The 26,964-nt window shown below is 42.8% G+C and overlaps 1 protein-coding gene across 2 annotated transcripts in view; it reads left to right on the top strand.

Annotated features, from left to right (window-relative positions):
• The window catches only part of CCSER1 (coiled-coil serine rich protein 1), a 1,054,165-nt gene that overhangs the window by 536,942 nt on the left and 490,259 nt on the right, over positions 1–26,964 (top strand). The window lies entirely within an intron of this gene.

Here is a 26,964-nt window from a genome sequence, read left to right as displayed (position 1 = left end):
ATAGCCATGCGGTTCTGTATCACTCCTTTGCGCACCTCCCCGAGCTGCTGATTGAGGGCCGCAATGAGAATGGAGGTGAGATTAATAGTTTTAGCAAGGGCACACGCAAGGTGAGTTATAGCATAATAGTCATGGCCCAAGAGGCCAGAAAGACCTCCAAAAGCAAAGATCAGGGCTGCTGCCTCTTTTTCGGCGGCCAAAGTCACCCTCAGATTGCAAGTGGGTGGCAGAGGCAGGGTTGGTAGGTCACGCGCCAAACGGCGTCGTGCCTTGCATTGCGATGGGTAAGGGCTGATAAGGGGTACAATCCTGCCAATGGTACAAGGGCCGCCTGAGCTATTCGCGGGTACATAGGTGCGGGCTACACGGCCACATAACAGGAACCACCCTGTTGGTAGTAAAAGGGGGTTGCGGGCGTATAAGATAAGTTCACTCTGAGCACACTGTAACTCGGTATTATTCAGATCTACGCGGGGCCCTGATGCATTAACAAACAACATGCACTGTGTGGCTCGTGTTACATCGGCTACGCGAAACGCGTATGTGCGGCTGTCTGGGGCTGCTAACACAGTCCCCATATCATACAGATTGGCAAAGGTAGCAGTAAAAGCAAAGTTACGCAGAAGGATATGGTTTTGCAAGACAGCAGGAGAAGCACTGACACCGATGAAACAGGTGTCCATGAGCTGTCCCACGGCCATGCTGTGGGGCAGACAAGAGGCAGACACGTTGATGGCAGTCTGTGCCAACGTTACCCATACGTTGGAGCGGTCACTGATACGTGGGCCCCACTCTGAGGCCGTTGCTACAGCAGTCCAGAGGTACCAGCGCCACAGCCAGGCCATGGTTACAAGGTTCATAGCGTCAGCCTGCGGGAAGAAACACATTGAGGAGAGTCCTCACCTTCAGGGAGGACGACGGCCATGCCCGAGCCTTCTGCTAAGATCGTAACTGCTTGTATAGCCCCTGAAGGTGCACCACAGCACCAGGCGCTGATCAAAGGTGCACTGGTTGCTGGTGCAGGGGCACACTCTATGTGTGCTGTCATGGGCGTCACAGGGACCAGCTCGACTAGGGGTTGCCCCACTTCCCAGACAACTGGCTGGTCAGTGTGGTTGTAACACTGTAGTTCAGCCAGTGGTGGGCCAGGAACTGACCAGTAAGTTGGGACCCAACTCAATCCAGGTACTCAGGTATTAACAGCAAAGAGGATCTCAGGGGTATACTCAAGTATGTCTGCCCCCGCCCAGGGTTCAGCAGTGGTCGGGGTGCTACAGTTTCTGGAGTCCCAGCAAGGCGCACCACCCAGTGTCCTTCCACTTGCACCTGGCCCAGGAGGGAGGCCTGCTTGACACGGACTACAACTCCTTGCTCAGGGGCAAGGCGCAGGCGCTCATAGGGCGTAGTGGGTCCAACCACCCGGTTGTTAAGAAAGAAAACAGAACAGTGCACCACCTCCCCCCACCTTTCAGGGTGTTCATGGGTGTTAGTTTGCGGATTTGCTCTTTCAGGAGTCCATTCATCCGCTCAATTAGCCCACTCGCAGTGGGGGTATAGGGCATGTGGAATGTCCAGGTTACCTGTAGGTCGGCCGCCCAGTCACGGACGCGTTGGGCGGTGAAGTGTGTGCCTTGATCACTCTGAATCGCTAGTGGGACACCGTACCGCTCACTGAGCTGAGTGAGTGCTGTGATTGTAGCAGAAGCGTCCGCATGCTTGCAGGGATGTACAAACAGCAGGCCCGTATACGTGTCCACGGCGGTCACTGCATAGAGCCACAAGTGTGATGGAGGTAGTGGTCCGATGTAATCAATTTGCCACTCGCTACAGGGCAGGTGCCCGCAGCGTACACTTCCTGTGGCTAGCGCTACTGGGGTTAGCTTGGTGCAGACGGTGCATTTCAGTCGGGCCGCCCGATACGCTACCAGGGGGAGGTCCTCACCCTGGGTTAAGCCATATTGGCGGGCTGCGTGAGCGCCTCGGTACCCTGACTCCACATGTAGGGCCATGGCACGTTCTGTGATCGTGTGTCCTGCCATCTGATCCACGGCTGCGTTGAACTGCGCCTCCAAAGTCATCAGTTTGGTATGGGCATCAACGTGCCGCACCACCAGGGGCTGCTGCCGAGCAAAAGTTAAGAGTTGTTGCCATAACTCAGCACCCCAGAGGGGGCGATCTGCTATTTTCCACTCCTTGGCTTCCCACGTTGTTACCCAGGTGTGCAGACCCTTATAGACTACCCAGCTGTCAGTATAGATAAAGGTCTCCGCTTGCCCAGCTTCCACTGCCAGCGTCGCTGCCCGCAATTCCACCCATTGGCTCGAGTGACCTGTTCCCCAGGCAAAGGCGATTTCATCCCTGTAGGGGGCGTATGCGACTGCTCACCACTGTCTCTGTCCCATTGCGGTGTACGTAGCAGACCTGTCGGTTACCCAGATGCTTCCTCTCCTCTCCTCAGGCACGGTATCCAACGGAGGTGCCTCCACCACTGGCAAGGGGGCTACTGGTGGGTCGATGGCGGGTAGCTCATTTGCTAGCTGGGGATCATGCTGAAAAGTAATGGTTCCCAGGAGAAGGGCGTGTGGAACAGTAAGTGTGGGGGCTCCCAAGCGCATGCGCTGCTGTAAGTAGTGTTTCCACTTGAAGTGGGTAGCTGCTTGGGCTACGCCCATATGTGCATGCTCAGAGGTATCCGTGACCCACCCCATTAAGGGGATCGGGGTCCACACGGTAACAGGGGCAACGCCCGTGACCCGCTCAGTGTCCTGCAAAGCCCACACCACTGCTAGGATATGCTTCTCCAGGGGGGTGTACCCACCTTCGGCTGCGCGGAGGGTTCGTGACCAGAAACCGATAGGTTCTTTTCGCTGGGTTCCTACCTGCTGCCACAGACCCCAGGATGCCACGTCGCTGACGGTTGTTGCCTCCAGTTCAAACAGTTGGCCCTGCAGCGGTGCAGTGAGGCGGGTGTGTGCTACCACCGCCTCTTTGCAAAGGTCAAAGGTGCATTGGTGCTTCTCTGTCCAGTTCCATTGGGTGGCCTTGCGCACAAGCTCCTGTTACAACGGTGTCTAGGGCAGCTTGAACAGTCAGTTCGTCTGGTCCCGAGATCATAACGTCATCAATGTAGTGGTAGTAGGCCGTCTGGTCAGGGAGGTCCAGACGCTCCAGATCGGCCTGCACTAGCTGGTGGCAGATCGTCGGGGAGTGCTTAAAGCCCTGTGGTAACAAGGTGAACATGTACTGCTTTGTTAGCCACGTGAAGGCAAACTGCTCCTGACTCTCGGGATGAATGTCAATAGAGAAAAACGCATTAGCCAGGTCTATGACGGCATGCCATGGCAAGGCCGCCACGGTGATGCACTCCAGGATGGTAACCATGTCTGGAACTACGGCCGTGAGCTCTGGGGTTACCTTATTGAGTTCTCGATAGTCCACTGTCATGCGCCACGAGCCATCCGGCTTCTTTACTGGCCAGATGGGGCTGTTGAAGACGCTCAGCGTGGGGCGAATAATCTCCGCCTGTAGCAATGCAGCAATAGTGTCACTGATCTCCTGCTCTCCACTGGGAATGCGGTACTGCTTGACTGACACCAGGGTCTGGGGGACCGGCAGGCATACAGGGTCCCATTTGGGATGTCCCCGAAGTAGGGGCTCCACAGTTCTGAGTGCCCGAATGTATCGGGGGTGCCCAAAGGCAAACAGCCCATACTGTGTATCTACACACCGGCCATGCAAGACATCCATGCCAGTGATGTATTCACCTAACGGTGCAGCCAGCACAGTCGCCCAAAAGGGAGGGGCTTTCCCCAACGTGAGGGTGACCTCCACCGAATAAGCGGTGGTCTCTGCTCCTCCGAGGCCCTGCACGACCACCGTGTGACCTGAGGTCTGGGTAGAATGCAGAATGGTCACCTCAGCTCCAGTGTCTAACAGAGCTAGCACATGCTGCTCCCCTCCCTGGGGCCACTTGATGGTTAATGGGACGAATGGGCGCAGGTCCCCTGCTACCTGTCACACAGCCACAGCCCGTACCGCAGGGGACCCGGCTCCCCGTCACTTCCTAGGGGGAAGGGTCCAGTCGACTGGGGCGCTGAGCTCAGTCCTACCCCCAGCTCCTGTACCTTTCTGTGGTGCCTGAGTCTTGCCCGCCCTCTTGGAGGCACCCACATCCTCACTCCGCTGAGTAGGCGGCAGTTGTAACCAACTCTTGTACAAGTCTGGTGTTGGCAAACCATTGATCTCCTCACGGGGCACTCCTGCCTTCAGTAAATCCGTCCACATAGTTCTCCAAGTCACCTTAGCATGTCCTTTTTCCTGTCCAGAGGCTCCCGCCCGACCACCCTTTCCTTTTGCAGCGCGGACCGCTTTCGCGCCACCTATGACAGCCTCTAACTGCATCAATGTTCCCACCAAGTCACCTACAGTCCTGCCCGCTGCCATGACCACGGCCATGAGGGAGGCCTTCAGTTCGAGAGGGGCAAGGCGTAACAGAGTAGCCTTGATGGATTTCTGGACCGCTACATCGTCCGGTCCCATGTCGAGGGCCACAGCCCATGCCATGCCCAGCTGCCGCAGTGCACTCACCCCTTCTGGGATCGTACGTCAGGGCCTCACCTGTGCTTCTAGCTCCCCCGGGGAGGGGTAGACCTGGTCCACCGCCGCAGCCAACCAGTGGTACAGGGATGGCGCTTCCACGGTGTTTCCCTGTCCATCATTCAGACCTTGCATAGTCTGCACTACCTGCCTGACTTATGAATCCTGGGACAACACACCCATCTGGTGGAGTTCCGCAGGCAGCAGCAACACAGAGTTGCCCACGTTGTCCCACACACGCACCAGCCAGGCCAAAAGGCCTTCCCCCGGCTCCTGCTTAAAACTCTTCACCAGCTCCTGCAACTCACTTGTCTTAAACGTTCTCCAGACATCGGAGCGCAGTTCCTCAGACGAGGAAGAGCTCCAAATGTTACCATCCCAGGTCTCAGGGTCCCAAGAGGCTAGTGCTAGGACTGCGCACACTTGGGCCTTTGACACTGGTGCTTTCCCTATTTTCATGAGCCGCTGATTCGCAACTCTCGCCGCCAACACCTCACAACGATGGGTTAACTCTTGCGTCCTTTCGGACTGCGAGGTAACCACCTCCTGCGTTATTGCCCACGCATCTACCAAATCACGACATTCCTGCTCCTTCCCTGCCAGCACCTTCTGCAGGCGGAGAAGCTCATCGTCCAGGGCCCGGAGGGTGGTTAGGAAAAGCCATGCTACCTCTCCTGCCGCCCTTTTTTCCGTCCCCGGCTAGCGGCTCAACCGCAGCCAACACAACACCCCTTCTACCTGTACCGGCGTCACGCCTGCCGCCTCCTGCAACTCTGGCCAGTCTGCTGGGGCTGCCCAACAGGCCACCCTCCACGCTACCAGCCCCCATCGCTCCGTCGAGGGCCATCCTGGTATGCGCTGCAGGGACAGCGCTGGCTTCCCTGCCTCCCCGCTTTCGACCAAAAAGGCATCGTACCTGGAGAACCCTGCTCGCTGCGCCAATTGTAGCCAACCAGGCTCAGGTTCCCCAGAGGTGAGGCTGCACCCAGAAGGAGAGTGCTATATTTGGTTTATTGAAAGCGCGTGACACCCGCGATGGGAGCCCCGGAGACGCCGCAGTCACCAGTGGGGGAAAACCTGATGCATCGGAGCTTCGCTCGGGGAGAGGCTCTGTAACAGGCCTCCTAACACTAGCTGATAAGCTGAGCTCATTAACATAAGATTGCCTAAAATTGCCTATGCATTCCTTATTACTATCTCTAGTGGCCTACTGCCAGCGTAGCCTTGGAGTTTTGGCAGGCGCAGCTTGTTTCGCAGGTGTTGTGAGTTGTTTTGCAGCTTTTCGCCTTGCACAGACCAGTTCTGGTATCTCTTGTTTGTTGGCAGCATGCTTCTGTATATGATTCCTCTAAGAGTTCACAGAGGGGTCGGACTGCTCTCATGAGACCGTTACAAAGTCTTCTCGCACCCTACACCACTTGTATCCTTAAGCTGTCCTGCTTCTCCTTCCCAGGTTCCTTCCTGTACTCCTGCCCTGCTTCCTGGAGCAAACTCCTTCATCTTTGGGACAGGATGACCACTGTTCTCCTTTTTGGAACCTCAGTTTTCTGGCAAGCTTCTTCAAATCCCCAGCTCTCTTGTGTAACAGGATACCCATAGCCACCCTCCCTTGGGTCTCACCAGCTTCTCTTTGGATAGGGTTCCATAGCTCTCCATCCAGAGCTATACTGTAATCCTCACCAGCTTCACTAGTTTGCTTTCATCAAGGTTCAGGTTCTAACCCACACACTCTCGCCATGTTATTTATAGACATCTCTCATTGCGCTCCCTGCAATCTGAATATTACAGTTACCTGATTTAAATTAACTTGTCCCCTGAGATTTACTACTAATCCTCCTGTAGAACACTTGTCCTTAAATGGCCATGACTTGGAGTAGAGGTTCCCGGGTCCCCACTGCCTTTTAAGGTTGCAGACCATCCTGTTACACTATTTTCCTGGTTACACTTTTCTAATATTTTATGTAATATACCATAAACTCTTGTGCTAAAAATTCTTACAGTGTAAAATTCAGTGAGCCCAGGGTAGTCAGAGTGAACAAATGCATTTACATTTTTCCAGTACAGTAGACCCTCCACTTTACATATTAACACGAGTGTTGAACTCCCGGGCTCCAGCCACCCACTTCTACCACCTGGGGGAAGTGGTCGGGTGGAGCCAGAGGGTGGGGACAGCTTCCCTCAGCTGGGGAAAGCCACGGGGCTGCTCCTTTCAGTGCTCCACTGCCGGCTCTAGTGCTTCCCCCTCAGCGGGGGGAAGCCAGGGGGATGCCACTGCTGGGAGGACGGGGGAAGCCCCTCAGGCCCAGGGAGCCAGGTACCAGATGAAGGAGTGCCTGGTCAGTTTTTCCCAGCTCCCACAAGCAGCGGACAGCCAGGAAACTGACCAGGTGCTGCTGCACCTGGCTCCAAGCTCCGGCAGCTGAGTGGGAGCCAAGTAAGTGACTAGGCACTGCTATGCTTGGTTCCAGGGGCTCAGAAGAGGAGGGAGGCATCCCTCTGCCCCCAACTTAAACAAAATTTGAGTTATGCAAGTGCTGCGAGGAACACAACCCCCATGTAACTTGGAGTTTTATTGTAATGTCATGGAAACCAATATTTGTGAGGGGAGTGGTGTGGGTATAGAGAATAATTTTTAAGCAGACAGTGTGAGGGAAAGAGGCAGAAGGATGAAGGAAACCACCCTTGAGAATAATGAGCTGACAAGTGACCATCTCAAGTTGTTAATATTCACTCAACTTACTTGATAAGTACTGCAACCCCATTTGGCCTTTGAATTCAAAAGCCATTTAGCCCATGATATATACAAAAAGAAATACTCTCACTTTTTTTCTTCCTGTTCCTATGACCATGGGACAAATTTGGATGCATATGAATCTAAAATTTGCAGCATTAAGAATTTTAAATTGAGGAGGCATGGATGGGGAACAGAGCACAAATCTTATTTCTGTACCAGGAAGAGGCGCTTCTCTTTTTGCCCCAGTGGGGATAAAGTCCTTCACTGCTCCCTTTTTCTCTTTGGATGGTATGGTGAAAGCTCTCGGTCTTGCTTCCATCTGCTTGAACCACTGGCAGCCTGCTTCTCAGGATATTTTGTCTATGCCTAGATGATCAAATGTGAATATTAGAATGACAGCTGTGAAGACTATTTGTGAAAGATAGTGTTTTTCACAGCAAGCAGATGTTGGCCTTGATCCAGCAAGGTACTTAAGCACATACCTAATTTCAAACATGGGAATAATCCTTCAGCCTTAAATGAAATTGCTTAAATTTAGACAAGTTTCTAAAAGTTTTCATGAGTCATGTGCCAAAGCGATCACTACCTTGAAGGACTGAACCTTGTATGAGCCTGTTTTCTATTAGTTTTGATTTATAATAGGTATTTTATAAGTTTTCCTTAGATGATGGGACTGAAAGTGAACTCTTGGGTCATCAAGTCTGGTCCCTGGCTATCGCAGGCAGTTTTGTCATATAAGTCTGTTCTTAAACTTACCAAGCTCCACATTAAAACTGAGGTGGTTGCCTTACTACTGTTAATGGGAGGCTGTTCTGAAACATCACTCCTCTGATGATGAGGGACTTCTTGTAATTTCTAGCCTAAACTTGTTCATAGCTATTTTATTCTCCATTTGTTCTTGTGTCAGCATTGTTCTTCAGATGAAAGAGTCTTCACTCTCCTAGGGCTCTGTCTACACTACAAAAATAACTTCGAAATAAGCAACTTCAAAGTTGAGAATCTACACACACCCTGCTTGGAAGTTAAACTTCGAAGTAGGGCACTACTCCATTCCCGGGAATAAAGTAAGGACTTTGAAGTTGGGCTCCCTACTTCAAAGTTAACTTCAAAGTGAGGGGAAATGTGTGTAGTCTCTCTGCTGGCTACTTCAATGTAGTGCATAACTTCAAAGTTAACTTTGAAGTTAGTTCCTAGTGTAGACGCATCCCAGGTGTCATGGGTTGCAGCAACCACAGTACTGTAGTCGTACAATAAAAAAGGGTGGCCAGGGCTGCCTCAACGATGAGGGATGCATTAATTTGGGCTTCACTTGTATTAAGTAGGGATTTGCATGAACATAGTTTTGGGCAATCATGTCTCCGTCACTGACCCCCTCTCCTTGAGAATCCATGAGAAGCAGAAATAGCAACTCTGCAGAATTCTGGGTAACTATCATGCACCAAATGACCTAAATATGGAACATGCATTTTGTTGCACTTTAAGATGTTGTTGTTTTCTCTTCATGTGAATAAAATACAAACATATTACAGATTGTCACACAGATTGTGAAGGATTATGTTGCACATTGAAAGAGTTGAAGGCTGAGGTGTATAGTCTTTTGTTAACAGATTGGAGCTATTTTGTGTTCTGATGGCGATTGTGGGGGAGTGGAGGAGAGTAGATATCAAAGCTCAGTGCTCTTTGCACAGACCATTCTATCTCTGCATATATCAGTCTATTTGTACAATCCTTAATTTGACGGGTACTTAAAGATTTTGTTTTGTTGATTTGATTGGGACAGCTCATGGCTGATAGCTGCAAAATCAAGTTTGGAAAGGGATTTGTAGGAAAGAGGGCTGTATCCCTCTGCCCCAGTTGAAACAGGACTGAAGGGATGCCTGGGTATGTGAGGAGAGCAGGCTATGCTGTCCTAAATGTGTGCTTCTACCTTTAGCAAGGTGTGTTTGCTCCACACTGTCCCTGCTCTGGCCAGAGGACTTCCTGCTTCTCTGTGTTAAAAACCAAACTCCAAGATGTAGTTAAATCAATAAAACAATGCATACTCTATAGCCATTTAAATAGAGGTATCATTTTCCTGAAGAAAAATATAGTGATCAATACTTTTTTTTAAATATTGAAGGGCATGATAATGATAAATTAGAGACAAAATGGCATTGTCATTGCACAATGAGCCTTGTTTGGTGTTTAACTCTAGTTATGCATGTCAAACTTGGTCAATTTTATTGTTTTCTGTCACATTCATCTCAATAAACACATCCTTTCAGTTAGTCATATAACTCATTTACCATTCCATTGATACTGAAATAGATCCCATAAACGTGTTATAACTTATATTGAACCTAACTATTCATTCTGTGCAATGAAGTGCCCATGAAATGGTGATCTATTCACTGTATTCTAGGAAAATGAATGCAACCCATAGCTATTTGAAGTCTCAAGTTGAATTTAAAAGGCATTACCTGTAAAATGGGATTGCATTATGACAAGGTGAATGACTGCCCTGTCAGCCCTATATGGTCTGGCTATTTGACAGATGCTTTGGCTCTCTTCTCATTCCAGAGATTGAAAATGGCAGACGTTACACAGTTATCAAAGCATTCTCGTGGGGCAGAAGGGAGCAGGCAATATTGGATTCACTGTTTTGCTAGTATGTAATCATGCATGAGGGTATTCCTCACTCAACATCCAAATTTCTGCATGCAACCAGTCTCTCTTTCTCTCTCTTACCTACTGTATGGCTGTTGCTGATTTCTATCTCCTCTTTGCTCAAGGGATGAGATCTCTGACTTTTACTTTTATACCTGAAATCCTAACTCCTGAAGAGACAATTGATCATTCCCTTTTTCTTCCCATTAAAGACAAAAATAAGTCATTGGTCTTGTCTCCTGTAACCTCAAACTTCTCTTCCTGTTTTGTTGACCTGAGAAATGTTTAACGGGAGCAGCAACCTTGATGTGTGGCTACCCCTTAAAAAGATCCAGGGAAAATCTTTCAAGGCTCCATCCTATTCTGAATTCAAGTGGAAAATTTGATTGAAGCAGTTCCTGTTAGGAAGGTTTCTTATGAGTTCTGAACATCTTGTCCCACAGAAAGTTTCACTCCACTAGTTAAAATATAAAGAGACTCCATTCAAGATCATATCTTCATTAGGGGTTGCAAACATTCTGAGAATTCTGAATATGTTTATTGAAACTCGGAATGGTGGATTGGCAAATTAAAGGGAATTATAATCTGATTTTACATTTCCAGTTGAATTTGTATGGCTACGTCTACACTAGCCAAAAATTTCAAAATGGCCATGCAAATGGCCATTTCGAAGTTTACTAATGAAGCGCTGAAATACATATTCAGCACCTCATTAGCATGCGGGCGGCCATGGCACTTCAAAATTGACACAGCTCATCCAGATGGGGCTCCTTTTTGAAAGGACCGCAGCTACTTTGAAGTCGCCTTATTCCCATCTACTCATAGGAATAAGGGGACTTCGAAGTAGCCAGGGTCCTTTCGAAAAGGAGCCCCATCTGAGCGAGCCGCGTCAATTTCGAAGTGCTGTGGCTGCCCGCATGCTAATGAGGCACTGAATATGTATTTCAGCCCTTCATTAGTAAACTTCAAAATGGGCATTTGCATGGCCATTTCAAAGTTTTTGGCTAGTGTAGACACGGCCTATGTGTTTCTTCTTAAATATTCTAGCTTAATTGTGGGTAGCTTTTTTTCTATTTTTTTATTATCCGAGTTGTTTTTTCTCTCTAAAAATACAACTCATATAAATTCATACTGTATTGCAGAGGTGGGACTAATACTATTTTTGCCCCACTGTTTGGTTTTCTGAATGCTTTTGAGACTACAAGAGTCAGAATTCGATATAACTGTTTACTCAGGGACCTATTCAGTATTATTGTATCTCAGAGAACTAGCTGTCTGAGGCTGCAGTGAAAAGACAGAGAAGCCCCTTGAAACACTTCACATAAATTGTGTGATAAAGTGGTGACAGTAACTCAGAACATGGGGTTTAGCTAAACCTCTATAACCTCCAAACATTTCGGCAGGAGAAAATCTGAGGTACTTGGTGTTTTATGGAATTCTACAGTACTTGGTAGAAGTGGCTGTAGACTTTTTTGCTGAATAGAGTCCATACATTTTCAACAACTCTGTGAAAGCCAAAGGTATTGCTTTCAGCAGCTGCACAAAAGATGAAGCCATTACCTTAAACAACAAAAAAAGCACCTTAAAAACTGTAGTGAAAATGTGTCAATAAAACAACAAGAACAAGCTAATACATGAATTTAACAGAGGCTATTGCATAAGAAAAACAGGATGGTTAGAAGAACACCTTGAAGAAAGAGCGAGAGAGAGTCTAGTAATAATGTAAAACAGGCTTTTTGGTCATGCTAAAAAGAATCTGAGTGACAGAGAAAGAGGTCACCTGGGACTCTCTTATAGCAGTACAGGATGACATGGACAATTGTGAACATTGCTGCCACTATTAAAATGCACATAATATGCTTCACTGTCAACATTAGAGATAAAAGAGTCTAGGATAGGACTGCCATAGATATAAATATGAGTGTTTCCATAAATATAAAAATCCACATTATGTGCATTTTAATAGTGGCAGCCAATTTTCATCTATCAAGAGTAATAAGATTTGATTTCTTAGGGCAGAGTTGTTACCAGTGGGATTTCTAAGTATCAGCACTGTGGATAATCAGTAGTAGTTAAAAATTCTTCTAACATTTTAGTTACCATAGGGATTTCTGTTAGGTAAACATTTAGCATTTGAGTAGTTCACAACAGTCAGTATACCTCAAAGAGCTACCTATAAACGTGGTGCAGTTTTTTAAATTAGCGTGGACCTTGGCAGCGTCTAAATTCTGCCTCTTTCAGGTGATAGGTCTCCAAATGGACTGCACATTAACCTACAATAGAGCTTTTTAATAACATCCCCCCCGACACACAAAATACCCCTTTCATGTGCTTTCACTTTTCCTAAAAAATGTTAACCCTATTCTATCATTGCAGTGGGCAGTAAGGTTTTGTGTGTGCTTAACTTTACCACTTCAAGTGGTAACTACTCATGATATAGTAGTGGAGTTAAGCATGAGAGTGTTTACAAGATCAAGACCAAAATTATTCTAAATTTAAGATGATTAATATGTACACTTGATTTTTTTCAGAGCTATGTGATTAAAATTTGTTTCTCATTTTTCTTTTAATGTCTCATTAATGCTGTGTGGGATAGTATGGGGTTTGAGATTTTTTTAATACTTGTCTACAATGTATAAAGTAATTTTTTTCTTTCAATAAATAAATGTAACTAAATGAGAATCTCACCTGTCTATTATGGAATGTAAAGACCTAAGTGCAAAATCAGACTCTGGATGAGTATAGATATATTTGATACATGCAGAAATTAGAGATCTCTTTATCAGTGAGTGGACTACACTGAGGAATAATATGTCAAAAATGATGTTGCAGGTACTTTGACTTCAAAGTTACATAGAGGCAATGTGTGAGAGAATATAATGGAATAGAATATGACAGATTATAGATATTCTATTTATTAAAGAGTGTCAGTTCTTGTTGGGATAACTGCAGAAATCATAGGCTGTAAAAATGGGTATTAGGGAAAAAATTAGCATGTGTCTCACTGGCCATGTCTACACTAGCCCCAGACTTCGAAATGGCCACGCAAATGCCCATTTTAAAGTTTACTAATGAAGTGCTGAAATGCATATTCAGTGCTTCATTAACATGCGGGTGGCCGTGGCACTTCGAAATTGATGCTCCTCACCACTGCGTGGCTCGTCCTGACGGGGTTCCTTTTCGAAAGGACCCCGCCTACTTCAAAGTCCCCTTATTCCCGTGAGCTGATGGGAATAAGGGGACTTCGAAGTAGGTGGGGTCCTTTTGAAAAGGAACCCTGTCGGGACGAGCCACGTGGTGGCGAGGCGCGTCAATTTCGAAGTGCCGCGGCCACCCGCATGCTAATGAAGCGCTGAATATGCATTTCAGCACTTCATTAGTAAACTTTAAAATGGCCATTTGTGTGGCCATTTCGAAGTTTGGGGCTAGTGTAGATGTAGCCACTGTGTGTATATATGCACACACTTTCTGGTAATACACATTTTAGATAAGTTGTGTGGACTTCGTAGTTTAAGACAAAAGTCCTTACTTCCTCACATAGCTATGATGAGCTTTAAGTCTGTTTAAAAAAAATTAAAAAAGATTTTTTCATATAACTGTGCGAGTCATTGTCATACCACAGTTAAACACATTTGCCCTAAGTTAAGTGACCCATAATTCTGGCTCACTCAATTTTTGGCTACCAACTGTGAGACACGAAAATATTTTGGACAGGATGAACGGTCAGCACTAAGATTCAGATCATGCTAGTGGCCATCTAATTTACACTCTAAAATTGAAACATACAGAAGCGTCACTTTTCAAATTGTGGGCCATATGTAACCCATTGTATATAATGATCACTGAAACTCATAACCTACAGTGTAAGGATTATGGTATAATTAGGAGAAGAATTAACATAGATAGAACTTGAAACAGCTGAGTAATCCCACTGAAATCTGGAACTACTCAAATGCTTAATGTTTATATACACATTTACATGTTTTGCTGAACCATGATGGGTAGAAGCATGAACCTACCCTTTTAATGGTGGAATTCATACATGCAGACTAGAAATTTGCCACCGCGAGACACAAATGTAGTCTTACATGGATTTCTAAGATCCTGAAGTTCAAAAATGTGTCGATTGGCGTTCAAGTCCTTCTTCTTCAATATTGACCTGAAAAGTGACAAAATTGTGCTATGAAGAATTATAACACTGGTCTATTGAAATTTTCACTGATCACTCCAGAAGAAAATTATTTGTTTGCTTGTGTTTACTATGTACATTGTAGCCATTTAAAAATATCAGGACAAAAATAACTAATAGAAAAACTGGAACAGACAAAAGCAGGGAAAATTATGTAGGGATGCCATTTAATTTTGCCCTTGTGAGTTCCGCTGAGACTGTTTCATTCTGTCATCAATTTCTGTTTTATAATTTATCCTGAAAGGTATAATACATATTCAGCTTCAAGAAACATATATCATTACTCAAGTATTTTAAGGTTCTCATCCCTATAATCTTTATAATGTAATATAACTGTGATGCCTCCCTTATCCATTTTAATTATAATGTGGTTTGCCATTAGCAATGGTAAATCTTCCTAACACACACATTGCTGCTCAGTTGAATTTTGATTACATGGTATAAGAGTTTCAGCTCATGCAATTTATCATTGTTCATAGTAACAGAAGGGTTGCAAGCAGCATGTATATAAATTTACAACAGAAGAATGTATCACATGTATTCACACATGAGAGAAGAGAGCCACATTTATATTATGAATTACTCTTGGATATAAGCAAAGCAGCTCAAGATTGCTCTGTAGTTGGATATCACCTGGATAAATGCTGGAACAAAGAGAAAAGTTATAACCAAATATCATTCTGGATAGCTCTGGGGCCCGATTTCTGGGCCTTGCTGCATATCTATATAGTCTATTGTTTGGTATTTTAAGATGCTCATCACTACAGTACGTCAGTGGTCCACAAATACAAATGAAATAAATCTCAGAGCAATCTTATGATGTTAGCTTACAAGTAAGGAAACTTAAGCAAAGAGAGGTAGTGACCTGCCTGAGATCACACTGAAAATACATAAACAAAAGGCAGATTTTCTCATTTTCAGTCAGGTGTCTTAAATATATAGCCTATAGCTCCTCCTTCAATGGTCATTACACATTTTAAATTTTTATATATATTGTACTATCTGTAGGTCAGACCCCTGTGCAGCATAGGTAATATGGTAATCTTAGGCATGTAAAGCTGTTAAGGACCTTAAGAGATGATCAGGTGCACTGAGTCAGGACCATACATAACAAGTGTTCCATCCAACCTGTTTAAAAACTCCAGTTCTGGAGATTGCACACCCTCCCTTGGAAACCTAACTCAGAGCTTAACTTGTCTAGCTTGGAGGTTGGTCTGCTGCAATTCTTACCTGTTTTCTTTACATCAGAAAGTTTGCTGTCGTGCCTTTAATACTGTCTCTTTGATGACCTGACAGCTCTCCTGGGCTATGTCTACATCTTCTTTGAAGAGGGCGTGATAATCATGGTGATGGGAGATTACTAATGAAATGCTATGCTGAATATGCAGCACTTAATTAGGCTAATTCTCCCCAGCAACAACATCGAAGTGTCAGATTTTGAAGTGCTGGCAGGCCGTGTAGCTGCGGGCACTTTGAAGTGCCTGTGCTCCTTCGAAGTGCCTTTACTCCCCAAAATCTTAAGGAGCGAAGGCACTTCAAAGTAGGATGGGCTCTTTGAAGTGCCCGCGGCTACACGGCCTGCCGGTACTTGGGAATTTGACACTTCAGAGTTGCTGCGGGGGAGAATTAGCCCAATGAAGTGCTGCATATGCATCGTAGCACTTCATTAGTAATCTCCCATTATCCTCATTTCCATACCCCATTCAAAGAAGGGGGCAAGTGTAGATGTAGCCCTGATTTTCCTTTTTGCTCACATGGAACTGGATGTAAGGGGAATGTGAGCTAAATGTGAAGGGGAACTAAAACTCAGAAGGGATATTTGGGGGGTTGGGGGTGGCTGACTAGCCCTAGTAGCAAAAGAAAGGGGCGGGTCAATGAAAAATTAGGACCCTGATTCTGACAGTGCCCAGGAGCAATGGGAAAAGTCCAGTGCCCCAGATCAGTGGAGTCCCATCCTGCTTGTCAGCTGGAGCAGTCTGGAGCTGGTTGCAGTAAACAGCAGGGGACAGTGGTAAGGACCCTGGTGAGAAGGCTCCGTGCAAGGGGACACCACCAGGCCAGAGGCCTGGCATGCCAGACTTGGAGGGGGATTGAAATCCCAACTGGCAAAGTGCTGACAATGCGGAGAAGGGTCCTACCACTTGGCAAAATCTGACCTTCAGCGTCCCTGCAGCACAGCTGGGGCCTGATGAGGAAGCCTGGGACCTAAAAGGCATTTGGTAGCACACTGATTTTAAGGCCTAGATTGCTGCTGTTTTTAAATGCCTTTCAATATATTATAATTAAAAACAAATTCCATTTGGTTTCTTCTAGAACAGTTTCTGCCTTACCCTTCTTGCTCCCAGGCTCACAATTTTATTTAAAGGAAGAATAGGTTATCTTGCCCTTTTACTCATGTACTCATAATCTGTCATAAAAATCTGTGAAGAGGAAGAAGGTATTTCAAACAAATGATCCCTTTTCTTCCTGTTTATTTTTATCACTTTTGTCTTCCTGTTCAGAATTTATTATTTATAATTTGATAAACTGTTCCCTTCACTAAGGTGGGGTCTACACTAGCTCCCTTCTTCTAAGGGAGCATGGTAATCAGCCTGAGCAGAGCATATTAATGAAGTGCTGCAATGAATATGCAGCACCTCATTAGGCTAATTCTCCCTGTGGCAAACTTCGAAGTGCCCATGGCTACACGATGTGCTGGTGCTTTGAAGTTTGGAGCTTCAAAGTTGCCATGGTGAGAATTAGCCTAATGAAGTGCTGCATATTCATCACAGCACTTCATTCATGTGCTCTGCTCAGGCTGATTACCATGCCCCCTTCGAAGAAGGAGTCTAGTGTAGACACAGCCTAAGTGTGTTCTACCTTATGTAAGATAACTTCATGGATAGTTCTTTGTCACTTTTAAAGGGAGCTGTTATTGCCGTAGAAATTCCCGTTACTAATTAATATTTTCATTAGACTAAGTGAGACATAGATAATTTGTATCAGGATTTATATGTGTAAGCTGGATCTGTTGAACCTTCTAAACCTATTACTGTCAGAATTGTCCATAATTACAGGAATAGTATACTACATGCCATATCAATGCCTCTATTATACTAAATCTTTACGTAGCACCATCACTGCACTTTTATCATAAAATTATTAGCTATGATAAATTATTTTACAGTTGACACTGCCATGTCCATCTTTTTAATACCTTCCTTATTCATTATAAGTGCCTTTAGACATACCATAATGAAAGGTTCCTCATATCAAGTCTCATTACTACTGTAATGTTTTCCAGGCATTCTTGGTGATAAGCTTGGCATATGAAACAATTTCTTACAGTAATAAAACTGATTAAAATAGGTAGTCATCCTCACATCACACTTTAATGAATTATAATGAGCTCATTAATCTAGCCACTTTCACTCACCAAGTCCATTGGCTGTACCTTTCCTCAACTCTGTCAGTGTAGACTTCTTGGGCTCAAAAATGGACAAAAGTCAGAGTAAAAGAATTTCTTCTCTCTTCTTTGGGGTGTATGTGGCAAAAACAAAAGGTATTGAGAGATCTGGTGTCAATTATTATTTTTATTATTTATTATTTAAATTAGGCACAGATAAGGAGAGACACTAGTTTATGAAGATGAAGGAAAGGTCATATAAGAAATTATAGGTAGGATATTGTTTCAGAGTAAAAAAATGTATCTAAGATGTATCCATTAATTAAATGCTTCCATTGCACAGACTAATTCAATAAAATACAAGTCACTAAAAAAGTGAGCGGAGTGAAATTTCCTTAATAAAAGTCAAACCCAGATGAGCTTTGGTTGAGTTTCACTTGTCATTTTTGTGTTTGTTCACATGCGAAGAAAATTTTAAGGAAAAGTGTTACAAATGCACGCTCTCAGATTCTACTGTGTTAATCCATGCTGCATAAATTCAGAGATATGGGGCTAGGTTAACAAGCAGAAAGACAAAACAATTAATATGAATCTCTATAGTGCAACGTGCTAGTTTTCTGTTATTCTAATACCCTAACTATGGTAAATGTGTTCAATGTTGTAATGTGTACAAAAATACTACTAGTGCTTAATATCAATTAATCATTTCCCCTTTTGTATAATTAAGGAAAATGGTGTCAGTTGTCTCAAGAACAGAGCTACCAAAATGATGGATAAACAACTACTATTTATAAACAAAATGCATGCTTTGTTTTTTTCTCCTACAATGAAGTTTGTCATTGGATTTTCCAGAGAGCTCTCCACCCCACAGAATAGTAGGCAGGTGTTAAGGGCACTTATATGCAGTGTAGGAGACCATGGATTCAAATCCCTGCCCTGTGTAATTCAGAAAGGACTTGAACCTGTGTATCCTGTATGCTAGGCAAGTGCCATAAACACCAGGCTGTTGGGTAGCCTAGGGTGAAGGGCCCGCTCTTCAGTTTGAGCTGTTCCACTTTGTACGAATACATTATCATTAAACCAGAAACAGATGAAGTGATTTACTGTAGCCCAGTTTAGGGTATTCCAGTAGGAAGTGGAGACCCAGATTTAAGTCCTTCTTACAAAACCCAGATTTCCTAACTACTGTCCTACTGACTCTGCTGGTGGTCTCCATCTCTGGTTTTCATGTGAAAGTCCATCTTGTACCTGAGAGGTCTTCACAAGAAAAATTTCACTGAATCTCATATATCTCCAAAAAAGTTTGTTTCTGCAAACTGGCATATTGTAACAAAGGTGGTGGTTTTCTTTTTAAATACTCCCAACCAGTTCTAGTCTTGAATAGGTCTGCTAAAAATTCACAACCTATTCAATTGCAAATAAAGGAATGGAGGTTTCATTTCACAAGCCCATCCTGCAGGGTTTTTTTGTACGAACTGCAATTTGTGTGCCTGTAAAATTGTAGAATCTTACAAAATAGAAGAATTCTTTTTCAGTGCAACTCTAGAAAACAAACACATTTAATTTCTTTGCGTTAATTTACCAGTATAGGATTGCTGTGCACTCAAACAAGGTAGGTTTAAAGTGAGTTCTCTCAAGAAAACTAATCGTATAAATTAATGCCTCTCTTCACATCTGAGAGATTTTTGACATACTGTTTGTCTTTACATATAAACATAAACTATAACGCTGAGTTTAGATTATATCTGTTATCTAATCAAAGCAGATGAATTTTCTTATTAAAAACCCTTTAAGGCATACACATCTTTTCTGGTGCAATGACTTTCTTAATAGCAGTATAGCAAATAGATTGTCTGTCTGTCTGTCTGTCTGTCTGCATTTATCCAAAGTCCAGGATATTTAAAGATGGATGTAGCTGCACAAAAAGTGGCAGCAAAGCATCACATTAGTTTAACAAAGGTTGACTTTCAAATGAAAAATCCATTTGCTTATAAGGTCATCATGCAGTTGAGGGTGCAGTTTATAAATCATACACTGAAACTGGAGTTTATGTGGTTTTCAATTGCTTTGTTTTGTAAAAATATTTGTCATCTCTACTCAAACCTATAATCTGTTGCACTAGAAGTTTCTTGGTAGAGCACATACAGGCCTGGAAACATATAGAATGAAAAAATATTTTGAAAATATGAAATATGAAACAGTAAAAACTAAAAGTAACTATTGACTTTAGTGAAATGAAATAGCAGAATATCTCTTAGTGCTTGTTTTTACACTATTCTACTTTGTGCATGATGTTACTTGTGACTCTGAATCAACTCTTCAAACATTTGAACTCCTTCTTTGGCTTATCCAGGAAGATTGTGATAAGCCTCAAGAATCCTATACAAATTGAGGGATCTGAAAGTTGTGTACATGTATTATTGTATTGTATTATTGATCGAATATGCTCTGCATTAACAATGTGATGAAAATCTACTGGAAGATAATCTGCATGTGACTATCAAATACGTATTGGCATCCTAATATTTAAGTATTGAAAATGAGAAGGCAATGAAATGGGTTACAAACGTGCCAGTCTTACTAGAAATGTGACATAATGTTCTCAAACATTACAACCTAAAACTATTTGCTCTCGTGTGCTGCAGTGTATCTTAACAAGAGAATTTAGTCTTCCCTGTAAATCATCACTGTTGATACAGAGTTTGAGCTGTATGAAGGTAGAGAGGATAATATTTAAGCATATACCAGCACTACCATCACACCTCTGCATCAAATAAAAATAAGTATGAACTAGGGTGTTCGACATTCTTTTATTACATTCAAATACAGTGGGGGCTGTTCAGTGTAAATCTATAAGGCCGTGTCTACACTAGCCCCAAACTTCGAAATGGCCATGTAAATACATATTCAGTGCCTCATTAGCATGCGGGTGGCCGCGGCACTTCGAAATTGATGTGGCTCGCCGCCGCGCGGCTCGTCCCAACGGGGCTCCTTTTTGAAAGGACCCTGCCTACTTTGAAGTCCCCTTATTCCTATGAGCAGATGGGAATAAGGGGACTTCTAAGTAGCTGCAGTCCTTTCAAAAAGGAGCCCTGTCTGGATGAGCCGCGTCAATTTCGAAGTGCCGCAGCCGCCTGCATGCTAATGAGGCACTGAATATGTATTTCAGCGCTTCATTAGTAAACTTTGAAATGGCCATTTGCATGGCCATTTCGAAGTTTTTGGCTAGTGTAGACTTGGCCTAAATTTGCTTTTTTTGATGGTTAATATCTTTAAGAATCATGTATTGAAATTTTTCTCTACAACTTTGAAGAAACTTACTTAAAAGCAGAAGAAAGTTCATTCTAGAAACAGGGGATTTTAGAAAACGCACCAAATATCTCAAGGCTTGCAAAAAAAAAAAGTTGGAAACAGTTTTCTCCCTCAGCAGGAGGCAAAAAAAAAGTTATTGGGATTTGCTACTATTTATTTGATAGCTTGTGTTATGCAGATGGTCAGACTGGATTATCATAATACAGCCCCTTCTGGTCTTGAAAAATATCTGTGAAAGTGTTTTCAGGGTTGAAGTATGCTACTGCATGCTGCAATGTGCTAGATTCTTTCACAACGTTGGGATTTCAACATGATATTGTGCTGGGGAAATGTGATTTGTTGAAAATAATAAAGCCGATAGTTGCCTCATATAACTATTGCTTTTAAAAAGAGAAATATGCAGTAGTTAATACTAAAAGCCAGTATTTATAAACCATTAATACTCTTGTCCTGTTTCTGAGATATTAGTTATTTCTGTTATGATCATTCAGAAATACTGCGGTACTGTTGATACAGTAGTGCTATGTGGTAACATTTGGATAGTAGATTTTTCTTCAGTGATGGCTAGAACATCAATACTCTAATTGTGTTTTAAAATGTCTCAAATAAGTATGGTCAAATTATGATAGTGTTCCTGAAAAAACAATTACATTACCTGTGTTTAACAACTTAAATTGTTATGAGTTTTCTAATCTTTTCTCACCATTTGCTTCTAATTTATCTAAATTTTATTGTATGTGGTCTAATTTACTACTACTCTTCTTGTACTTCAAACAGATTGGAAAAGTGTAAGTAGTTTAGTCAATTTCAGCTTTGCTTATAGTCAGTTTGACTTGCTTACCTAAATGCTGTAACATAAATGCTGCAGGATATTTAAATTTTTCAAACAATTTTTACTTCAGTTCTGAGATAAAAATACCAACAAAAATGACAAGACCAAGGGTTAGAAATTCATAAGATTTACTTAAGAATCAAGAGATTTTATTATTTTCTTGACCTTCTTTTTATCTGAGAATGGCCAATTGTAGTCCCATAGACAGTGGTGAGATGAGTATTATATGTATATTGAAGAGAGAGCAGAGTAGCATACATTTTTCTGGTTTGAAAAACATACTGGTTGAAATTCTAGCTCCATTGAAACCAATGGGAATTTTGACAACTTTAATGCAGTCAGGTAATAACCCCATATAGGCTTTCCACATTTAGGTATAACATTTAATTTTCAAAACCAGGTCTACTGATGAGTGTTTGTATATGTGCAAACAGGGTAAACGCCCTGGGTCCCAGTGATTGAAAAGGGCCTGCTGCTCCTAGCTGCTGCCATGGCCAGAGTGCCGGGCCCTTTAAATCACCCCTGGAGCCCCATATGGCATACTCTGGGTGGTAGTCTGGGCTGCCTGAGGGAGGCTAGCTCCAGTTCTGCCCCTTCCACCCAAGGCCCTATCCATTCTGGGGGAGGGGAGGAGGGAACACAGAGCTGCTCCGATCCCATCTTCTTCAGGAGCCTGTCAAGTCTGATCATCACAAAATCTCTGAAATATTTGCATACATGTTAACAAGTTTGAGTTAAAATGTGTCCTTCAAGAAATTTTACATTTGTCAGACCTTTTTCCCCCTCTCTCACTTCCATTTCTGAGCTAAACTACTTTGTAATACTGCTGCATGGTAATAAACGGCTGCTGTGTAGCATGGAAGAGGTAATTGCATTCCAAGGGTGGCTGAAGTGATTGTTGTGTAAAGTATTCAATGCCTTTTGTGCAGAGAAGTAGGTTTGGCTTCTCTGGCATGAAAGGTGCTATATACAGTAAGAAATTTGTAAGCTGTCTCTGTCAATTTTCACATTGTTAGTACCAATGGAATATTTCTTTTATTTCCAAACAGGAAAATGCCATATCTCTGAAGCTGATGTTCACTAAGTGCCTGTTCTAAATACACAAAAGACTAACACCATTAAGAGTTTTTTTTATATTAAAAAGTGCCCTTAGAAGCAGTTCATTTTTCATGAACTAATTTCGATCACATTTTTTTGGAAAGTTTATTGTGATTATTTTTTTCTCATGTTAAAGAATGGACTTTAGTCTTCTCTTTTAATACACTTATAACTGAGGCTACATTATTTTGAACACTGAAACATATTTCATAGAGCTGGAAGAGAGCTTGAGATGTCATTGAGTCCAGTCCTCTGCACTCAGAGCAGGACCGTCACCATCCCTGATTTTTTTAAAATCTCACCTACCCCCAAACTTGAAAGGCTCCTTCAACGATTGAACTCACAACCCCAGGTTTACCAGACCACCAATACTTTTCCCCCCTTCATTACAGCAAATACAGCGTCTTGCTGTAGCAAAAAAAAAAAAAAAAAAATCACACTTCAGTGACAACTGGTTTATTGTGTTGAAGGAAATACTTTCATTTAGTTCTAAACTAAGAAATCTTTAATGTAGTAGAATCAAGATGCTCATAGTGAATAAGTAATCTTACTGCAAACTATAATTTTAGTACTGGAACAGGTGGACTAGATATCTACCTGACCTAGGTTCTTCTGTGTGATAAAAGTAGATAATCATATTTTACATGAAATGCTAGTAGCATGATCTCTGAATACATCCTTTTTTTACTGCATAAAAGCATTCATGTGAGATGAAGAATGTCTCATATGCCCCTGAAAATAGACTTCATTTAGAAGAAGGGACTCTTGTCAGTCTGGTAAGTTCACTACCCTTTTTTGTTGTTTTAGGATTCAATTGTTTACTATTCAAAATTCCCTCAGATAACTTTGAGTGCAAAGAGTGCAACATTAGGCCTTGATAGGTGTAATCCAGGACTGTAGCTACATGGATGTCCCCTGAGAAATGTAAATTACATGGACTAAAGTGCCCATGTGAGCAGTACTGTGTTGGTGGGAAAGCTGACTTGGTTACCAGTGCCTGGAATAATTAAGTTGATACCAGCTCTCTGGTGTAGCTATAGCCCTATAAAAAGTAAACTGCTGCATCCTTTTTAAGCCAACGTCTCTATTTTATGAACAGAAATGAGAAAATCTTCGGTGGCAGTCTCATCCCTGTCTCTAAAATAAGGGCCAATGATTTTTCTAGGTAGTAGCTAAATAAATATTTTGATCGCAGCATCCCTCTGTTCAGTTAACTGCAGCAGCAGTCACAATGTAAAGCAAAATGGGATGGACTTTCTTTAGCTGAGTCAAAAGAAACCATTGTGGTTCAGAATATCTTTCAGGTCAAGCCTTTCTTATGAAGCAGAGGTTAGCTTCCCTGTTGTTAAATCTCTGTCCTGGAGCTCTTCTCAGAGCTTCTCAATGACAGTTTCTTCCTCATCAGGACAAGGAGAAAAAAACTTCTTTTTAATTCTTTGCAACACCATTTCCATTGTGCCATCACTTTGGTGCTCTAACGCTTGGAATTCAACCTTCCTAGCTGGCAGCATGCATAGCTTCTCAGGGAAAAACAGTACTCTCCCATGTTTTCCATACTGGCTAATTGGCTAAGGATGTGATCCCACAGAGACAACCTTACATACATACTTAAAGATACTATTGTGAGTAGTCCCAATAGAGTCTTGGCAAAATATATATGCAGGTGTGTAGTTATTGCAAGAGGTATGCCTCTGAGAAAGTTATACAGTGAATTTACACAGACTTAATGCTACTAATCCTTTTAGTAATTCTTTTTTAAAATGTTCTTAATGGGTAAAGTAGAAGCTGGACCAAGTTGGCAAACAGTCTAAATTCAATGCATTTATCAGATGAATTTTAATATTTACTCAAATATTATAGTAGTCTTTTGGCAGCATGTTCTGTTGGGCATCAAAGGCAAATTACAATGAATTCATTTTCCTTAATACCAGGTTGGTTCTGTTTATACTGCTTTGTGATCATAATAAGCACAATATGCATGTTTATTCCTAAGTATGCAGCAGTATAAACTAAATTTACAAAATGTAAATTATTATGGCTTTTGGCACATATGCATAACCTACTGCATCTGTTTTCACACAAGCAGTTCAATTTGTCAGCCTGTGAACTAATCTGATGAAAAACAGGTTTATTACTTATGTTTAGCAGTTTCCCAGATGGGTAGTATTCAACTGAAACAGAAAAATACTAACATTGATGCATCATGGTCATTATCACACTTAGAAACTAAAAAAAGGTTTAATTAAAAGCACAAAATTCATGAAAAAGATGCCATAATTCTCCTTCCCTGATGTGTGCTGTACTGGAACTATCTTCATATCTGAAAAAGTGGGTCTGCCCCATGAAAGCTCATTACCTAAGAAATTATTTTATTAGTCTTTAAAGTGCCACAGGACTACTTTTTTTGCTTTGTTAGGATACAGACTAACATGCCTATCTTTCTGTTACTGTTATAGAAAGGGATCTTCCCCAAAACTCAGTAGTTTATTTGGACTCAGAAATGATGGCAACATCTGCTTAAAGTACACGCTTTTCAGCTCTGTTCTTCTTAGCTTGCCGCTGTTGTAACAATTACATATTGAGGATTATTGGCTGCTATCAGTTTATCACTTTTCACTCTATGTCTTGACTGGCTTATGTCATCTTTTCATCTTCTTCATTGGAAGACTTTTTTTCACGAAATGGCAACCTCTTGAATGTAGTAGTCTTGCAGCACTTTCACCTGCCATCTGACAATATGTGAGTTGCCCCAAGTATTGCAAAGGTAAAAGGATTCTCTTTCTGATCTCAGGCTACCACATATAATTTCATTAATTCTTGTGCACCATTATTATACTTTGGCAGCAATGTCTCTTTCCCATATCACTTGCACAGAAATCTTTCATCTGTGTTCTCCCATACAACCTCTGCGGTCCGTTTCATCCTTTGTTTCCTCACCACTTCTACTGGCTTATTCTTGTGTCACATCTTTCTCCCTTTTCCATGCTCACATGTCCCCAATATTGTTTGTGTTTGAGAGTATTTACTGTGTAGGTATTGCAGAAGAGATAATAGAGGAGTAGAAAAGCCAGCATCCTCTAGTGCCACACTTTCCCTCCCTACTTTCCCATTTTACAGCAAATGGTGTCTGCACAAATGCCCCAGAGGAAAACAAACTGTGGTCCCAGTGCTTGTGCTTGGAGAGACATTCTGCATCCCTACTTCTGCTGTTGTAAACTGTTTGCATGCATTGTGTTGAATTATATCAAACCTACACAATAAGTGTGTGAACTAGAATGTAGGTGATTTGAAAATTTTCTGTTTCTTTGTTTTGCTACTTTACTTTACCGCTTTTGTGTTTTGAAAATTGGATGTTACAGTACAGTGTAGGTAGTGAAATGAGGCCAGATTTTAATTAGTTCTGGTATGGGCAGGACACTGAGGGAGAGGCACCTGCCATTTTGTGCTTCCAAAAGCAAAACTCCATGACAGCCCTTGCACTTCTGTGCCAAGTACTGACAGTGGCAGTAAGGACCCTGAAAGGTGTGTGGAGAAGCCAGCGGCAGTGATCCGGTTAGCTGCTGGAGTGGCATGGTTCAGATGACATTTTCTTTAGGATTAATGCAGAAGTCTCACCTGCTCTGTGAACCTAGAAGCTCTTGGAGCCACCAAATATCCTGGAATGCTCATGAGCTGGTTGTTTTTCTGCACAGCCTCCCACTCAGTGCTAGGTCTTAATGCTACGCTCCAGCCCACCAGCTACTGCAAGATGTGTCGCACTCTATCTACTCTACACTGCTGCGTGTTATATTTACTATGTCTTCTAAATCCTGTAATTTTTCACAAACTTCGGTAGTACTTTGTCCTTTCCTGGGGTCATCCTGCTTCGCTCCCTTCACTACTTATTCTGTTGACTCTCATTTAACAAGGACAAAAGAAGCAGATTGCCAGGAGTAATGTGATGCCTCCTTGAAATAAGACATGTAGACACATACAAATAAAGAGGCACAACTACTCAACATCAATTGTTACATGGTTTTGAAGCTAGTCTTCAAGAAAAAATGGCTCTATTTAAAATAAGTGGCGGTTAGATAAAACCATAGCAAGAGAGTGTTTACATTCCATAACATTCTAGTCTTCTGCATCTGTAGGTTTCAAAATTAAAAATAAATAAAAATGTAGCACTGCTTTAC

The sequence above is a fragment of the Carettochelys insculpta genome, chromosome 4 (genome assembly GCF_033958435.1).
Source record: "Carettochelys insculpta isolate YL-2023 chromosome 4, ASM3395843v1, whole genome shotgun sequence".
Lineage (NCBI taxonomy): Eukaryota > Metazoa > Chordata > Testudines > Carettochelyidae > Carettochelys > Carettochelys insculpta.
Note: the sequence above shows the minus strand (reverse complement) of the source record. Positions and strands in the feature narration are given on the sequence as shown.